The sequence below is a fragment of the Engystomops pustulosus genome, chromosome 4 (assembly GCF_040894005.1).
Source record: "Engystomops pustulosus chromosome 4, aEngPut4.maternal, whole genome shotgun sequence".
Lineage (NCBI taxonomy): Eukaryota > Metazoa > Chordata > Amphibia > Anura > Leptodactylidae > Engystomops > Engystomops pustulosus.
In genome coordinates, this window is record NC_092414.1 from 169339230 (window position 1) to 169346479 (window position 7250).

Genomic DNA, 7250 nt, shown 5'->3' on the forward strand with positions numbered 1-7250 from the left:
CCCTGCCGTCTCTGTTGCACAGACTGCTCCCCTTGCCCCATCTGTTACACAGACTGCTCCCCTGCCCCCTCTGTTACACAGACTGCTCCCCTTGCCCCTTCTGTTACACAGACTGCTCCCCTGCCCCCTCTGTTACACAGACTGCTCCCCTGCCCTCTCTGATACACAGACAGCTCCCCTGCCGTCTCTGTTGCACAGACTGCTCCCCTGCCGTCTCTGTTGCACAGACTGCTCCCCTTCCCTCTCTGTTACACAGACTGCTCCCCTACCGTCTATGTTGCACAAACTGCTCCCCTGCCGTCTCTGTTGCACAGACTGCTCCCCTGCATCTCTGTTGCACAGACTGTATCCTCTGATCCACAAACTGTTCCATATGGTCTTTCCTCTCACCCAGGTTGCTCAGACAGTAGGTGTTCTCCTTAAGGAGACAATGCCAAATAAGGCCACCTTAAAGGCATGTGGAGACTTAAAGCCATAGATGCTCCACTAGGGAATTCTGGGAAGAATGCAAATAAGTTTTCCAAGGTGTTAAATGGAAAACAATACCTCCTTTTGCTACCTTGAAAGGCAGCCCCCTTAATATCAAGTATGACCTACAAGAAGTCTAAAAACATGAAAGACATAAAAACAGACATAAAAACAAAGTCTGTATAGCTGTGATGTACAATCTACAAGTTAACAGAAGCGTGGTTATTATGCAAGTCCTATTCAGCTCCTAGACTTCAATTATAAAATAACTTACCAAACATGTAGTTGGAGGAAGCCCCGGCAAGTGACTAACCTCCACAATTGATAGAAAAAGGTCCCGGTAAGATGACCTCTCTACACTATGGATCGTCCAGAACCCGTTTTAACGGTCGATTGCCGATGTTCCCTGATTAAGAAGGCCGACTGCCTTTGAAACTGGTTGGAAGATTTTTTTTATCCCTCTCAACAATCCATAATGTGAAGATGTCTAGGAGCTAAATGGGAATTGCATAACAACTCTGCAATCATGTGGATTGTACCTCACTACACACTATACAGACTACATCCCCACACTTCAGCGAGGTCTTCTATACACAGGCCTGTATATATTTTACTATATACAATATTTCTAGTTATATGTTAGCCATCTATTGTGGCTCCTATTGTATTTCAATTATACCCCAGTAGTGTAAATATTTACCACATTAGATGGTGTAATTAAAAATAGTGGACATATGGCCCACGCAGGTGTATTTCAGATTTGTATTTTTACATATACGTTTGGGTTGGTCATGGGTACCCGATGTCCACACCAGTGGAGGCGCACAGATATTAAACGCGTTAACGTTATATTGTAACCTTATATAGCTATATTATGTAACCTTATATAGCTACTATATAGCTACTATGTATATACTATTAACATGCAGTATACAGTGCTGTCTAATTTGTCTATTATAAACTTATATGTTTTGTTTTAATGGTGCCACCACCTGCCTTCTCCGAGACTATATGAGAAGTTATGTCCATTACTTATTTAGTTTTCTTCCTGAAGCAGTTTGTGCATCTCTGATACATACTGTAGCTTGGGGCACCTAACTAATAGGCCTTTCTGTCTTTCTTAAGGAGTTAAGTTTCCATGCTCCAAAAACTTTGTAGCACCCCAGGGTATTATGATCCACCGGCTCGACATACATTCTGTGAATACTAACCTCCTCTGTACACAATGTACGTTGTGTCGCTAACATGGTTAACAGAGACAAAAGCTGCTGTCACATCACGAAGCAAACAACTCACATCACTTATTTATGATTAGGAAGATTCTTGTCCCAGAAGGATCTCTGTCAGGTTATGCCAAGTTTACAAAAGATTTCAAATAAGTGTTGGCTAAACAGGTGCTATAAGTCACTGCAGCTGTCCGAAATGTCCATGTGTATTATAGTTATCAATGTGAAAGGCAGAAATAATGTAAAGCTAGATTTCATAAGAAGAGATTTTTTTTTAAATTTATGTTTTCATAGCACATAACAATACTAATACAGTTATCACACATGGCATTTTTATCTTCTAGAAGAAGGTCCTGCGTTATTATAGAGTAAGACTGTCTATACATATTAGAGGTATGTTAGTTGAAGGACTTGCCATCCCAACTCTCTACTGACAGCAAATGTGAGGAAAGGAAAGGTTGCGCAAGTTGAATTTAAAGCGTAACTGTAAAGTTACTGACAAAAAATCTTTTTAGCACAGCTGTAGAGAGCTTTTGAGAACAATTCCAACGATACATGTGTCCTGCTGATGGCTTCTTCCCAGCCATCAGCTATTTCTGATGTGGGTGGGCACTTCCAGGTTGTGATATCAGCTCAGGGCAATAAAGCTAGAACAGGACAGCATGTTTGTAAATGGTCGATCAGCAGCATGTGATGAGTCACGTGCTTGTAACAACAATGATGGTCTTTTGTCAGAACACTAAAGACTTTTAAATGATGCAGGACAGCATGTTTGTAATTGGACAACCTGAAGCATGTGATGAGTCACATGCTTGTGACATGACCAAAAGGTCCTACAGCCCCTCCTATCTTTGAATGCTGAATTTAGGTAGTCACACAGATGAAGAGTCACGCAGACCTGACTTTCTTTGGCTTTTGAAATTTTCTTTAACCTCTTAACGCTGAAGCCACTTTTCACCTTCCTGACACGGCCCATTTTTTCAAATCTGCCTGTGTCACTACAAGTGGTTATAACTTCGAAACGCTTTAACATATCCAAGTGATTTTGAATTTTTTTTCTCGTGACACGTTGTACTTCATGTTAGTTACAAAATTTTGGTTGTATGTTTTGCATTTATTTATGAGAAAATCAGATATTTGGTGAAAATTTGGAAAAATTCTCAATTTTCGAAATTCAAAATGTTCTACTTTTTCCACACATGAGTCATAACACCAGAAAACATAATAACTAACATTCACCAAATGTCTACTTTATACCTCCGTGGTTTTTTATACATACTATCATTTTTGTAGGATGTTATGGGGCTTTGAACGTTAGGTGCGATTTTTCACATTTTCATAAAAAAAGCAAAATCCTGCTATTGAGGGACCTGATCACTTTGAGAGACCTAAATAAAAGTAAAACCCCATAAATTACCCCATTATAGAAACTACACCCCTCAACGTACGTAAAACAACTTTTATGAAGTTTGTTAACCCTTTAATTGGTTTACAGCGGTTAAAACAAAATCGGATGCAATTTTGAAAATTTATTTTTTTTTAACTAAATTAATGTGTTTTTCATAAAATGTACAAATTCTCAGTGGATAAAATACCAAAACACTCCACAAAATTTGATACCCAATCTCTCCCGTGTATAATAATACCCCATATGTGGTGGTAACCTGCTGTATGGGCACACGCCAGGGCATCGAAAGGGAGCTGCGCCATTCAGAGCAGATTATGCATTGTCATTTTATAATGGCTATACAATCTTTATTTTTTTGGCAATTTGGACATATAAAGGCTTATTTTTTGCGACATGAGATGCACTTTACAAATACTTCATTTTAGTGGGTCTGTAGCTTTCTGATGAGATTTTATTAACTCTTTAATGTATGGAGGAAAAGAAAATTGTCAATTTTGGGTTCTTTTTTTTGTATATTTTGGGGGTCGTACACCATACACTAAAAATACTATAATATTTTCATTCTCTAGATCACTACGATTATGGTGAAACCTCATTTATATAGTTTTTTATACATTTTACAGGAAAAAAACAAATATAAAGAAAATCTCATTTGTTTTTGCATCGCCATCTTTCCAGGATATAACCTTATTATTTTTTTGTTGACAGAGCTAGTTTAGGGCTTATTTTTTACGTGTTGAGTTGTCCTTTTCAGTGGTACCATTTTGGTGCACATAACTTTTTTTTTATCACTTTTTGGAACATTTTTGTGAAGGGATTTTATGAAAATTTACATTTTTGGCGAGTTGTTCGCGTTTTGTTATTACGGTGTTCACCGTACGGGTCCAATAATGTTTCTGACTTATTGTACAGATTGTTACGGACGCGGCGATACCAAATATGTGGGGTATTTTGGAAATTTTTAGGTTTTTTCACTTTATTAGATGTGTATAGGGAATGTTTGTGTTTAGGGGGACTTTAACTTTATTTAATTAATTATTTTAATTCAAAAGTGTGTTATTAGTGTTTTTTTTACCTTTTTTCTTTACTTTTACAGGTTAGCTTGAACAAGTGATCCATTGATCACTTGTTCAAGCTATTCTTCACCTAATACAGTGTAATACAGATGCCTTACACTGTATTATGTGACACACTGAGCATGCTGCTTATATTTTGATAGGTATTGTCCCAAATTGCCCAATCTAACATGTTAATGATTTTACTGTTTATTAATATTTACCGTAAATACTCGAGTATAAGCCGAGGTACCTAGTTTTACCACCAAAAACTGGGAAAACCTATTGACTCGAGTATAAGCCGAGGGTGGGAAATGCATTGGTCACAGCCTCACAGCCTCCCAGTATATAGCTGCCAGCCCCCTTCAGTATATAGCTTGCCAGCCCCTTTCTGTAGATAGCCTGACAGCCCCTTTCTGTAGATAGCCTGACAGCCCCTTTCTGTAGATAGCCTGCCAGCCCCTTTCTGTAGATAGCCTGACAGCCCCTTTCTGTAGATAGCCTGCCAGCCCCTTTCTGTAGATAGCATGCCAGCCCCTTTCTGTAGATAGCCTGCCAGCCCCTTTCTGTAGATAGCCTGCCAGCCCCTTTCTGTAGATAGCATGCCAGCCCCTTTCTGTAGATAGCATGCCAGCCCCTTTCTGTAGATAGCCTGCCAACCCCTTTCTGTATATTGCCTGCCAGCCCCTTTCTGTATATAGCCTGCCAGCCTCTCAGTTAAAATTACTGTAATCCTCCAACCAGGGCCGATTCTAGCATATTTGCTGCCTGAGGCGAATATTAAAATGCTGCCCCTCCCCCCGCTCCCTGTTAAGTAAATCCTTAAACTTTACTAACAATTAACAACCCTACAGACAGCTCCCTGACACTGTGTGACTGACTACAGTATCTGAGAGGCATTAGTGGAATCTAGTACCTTATAGATGACAATCTCTTCCATCAGTAGAACTTTATTCCGGGTTCTCCAATCCATGACGTATCACGGCTGAATTCATGGCCGGATATCTTCAGCTCCGTGCAGCATCTTCACCCGGCGTCCCTAAAAATACCACAGTCACTTACAGTATGAAGTCTCCTGCATAACAACACTGTGCTCCTAAATAATATATACCCCTCACAACACAACTGACCGCACTCTCCCCACATATAACACATCCCTTCATATATATATTAGTCTACTGGAATTATAGCATGCTAAGCACCAATCAATATACAACACCCCCAATTTATTATTACAGACCCCTCCAACATTTGGTTTACATGATGCAAAGTAATCTGTATCCTATAACTAATAAATATATAGCACCCCCTAATGAATATATATATATATATATATATATATATATATATATATATATATATATATATACATTTATTTTTATATATCCCTGCTCTCATATATTTAAAGGCCTCGTTATTCACCCCCCAATTATATTATATACTGCTCCCATATACAGATCCCCTACAGCTTAAATAAAATCTTGCCCCACATATACAGTTCCCTCCCAGCTTAGTAATATACTGTATCCCATATACAGCCCCTAAAACTAAGCATCCCCCCCCAGTATAAAATAATTATGGCCCCATATAATATATATATAGCATCCCCCCCCCCAGTATAAAATAATTATAGCCCCAAATCCCCAAATAAAATATAGCATCCCCCCCCCTAGTATAAATTAATGATGGCCCCAAATAATATATATAGCATCCCCCCCTAGTATAAAATAATTATGGCCCCAAATAATACATATAGCATCCCCCCCCTAGTATAAAATAATTATGGCCCCAAATAATATATATAGCACCCCCCCTAGTATAAAATAACTATGGCCCCATATGATATCTATAGCGTTGCCCCCCCAGTATTAAACGTTTTCTAGCCCTATATAGTACCCCCCCCACCCAGTATAACATGAAACCTCCACACATTTAATTAAAGTACATGAAAAATAATAAAATCATACTCACCTGCAGGCAGCTGCTCCCTCGGCGCGGCTCCGGTCTTCACGCGGCTCTCCTGTGAGCCGCGGCTCCGCACAGTGACACAGGCGCGTGACATCATGACGCCTGTGTCACTGCTTAGAACGGAGCGACGCAGCTGCCGGAAAGGCGCTGCGTCGCTCCGCATATAAATCGCGCCTGTATCTTAAAGAGACAGGCGCGATTTATTTAGCTGGTGGGCGATTCGGGCGTTAATGGACGCCCGAATCGCCCACTTTAGAGCGGCAAATTTCACCGCCCTTTACAGGGACCCGCATTCTGCCGTCTGAGGTGAGATTTTCATCTCGCCTCATGGCAGATGCGGCCCTGCCTCCAACGATAACCTCTAAATGGGTGTTGTGTGGGTCGTGTACCTGGGATGATCCACACATACCCCAATTAAATGATAGTAAGATATGAATTTGTTGAGGTTATATATTTGATTAACTTGGCTGTTTATCTACACAGTCCAACCAATAGGCAGTTTGTCCATCTATCTAGTCTGAGATGGCTAATAGGGTCAATTGGCAGTCTGGATAGTCTTCTTCACACAATGACACTGCCTAGTGAAATCTAGCTGTAAGGTTAATTAAGCTGACTATTTCCATATAACAACAGTAAACCCTCTGACCTAGCTAGTGATGACGACAGTAAGCTAGCTCAGCTATATAATGTACACTAAAGGTACTAATTCGTCTGACCTAACTAGTAAATTCAACAACTAGCTACCTAGCTAGATAGACCTTTTATAATGTAAGGGAATGGGATTATTATGAGTGGGTGTACAGTATTCGATCAGTACAGAAAATCTCCACTGTTTAATCCATTACCGGCGCGCTGTAGTAGTCCCGGTGCATGGAGAGGGCTCACAGGCTAAGCCTTCTCGATAGCCGGTAAGTCTCTGCTGCATATTGCCGGTAACACTATGTTACTATACTGCTGCCCACAACACCGCATAGATGCTGCCATCTTGACAAGGATCGTCACTCCATGAAAGCCTCGGGTCTTCTGAAGACCTGAGGCTGACTCATTTTAACCCTATCAGCACATTGCAAGGATTGAGGAGGAAAATCCTCATATACTGCCATACGTAGTATGGCAGTATATGAT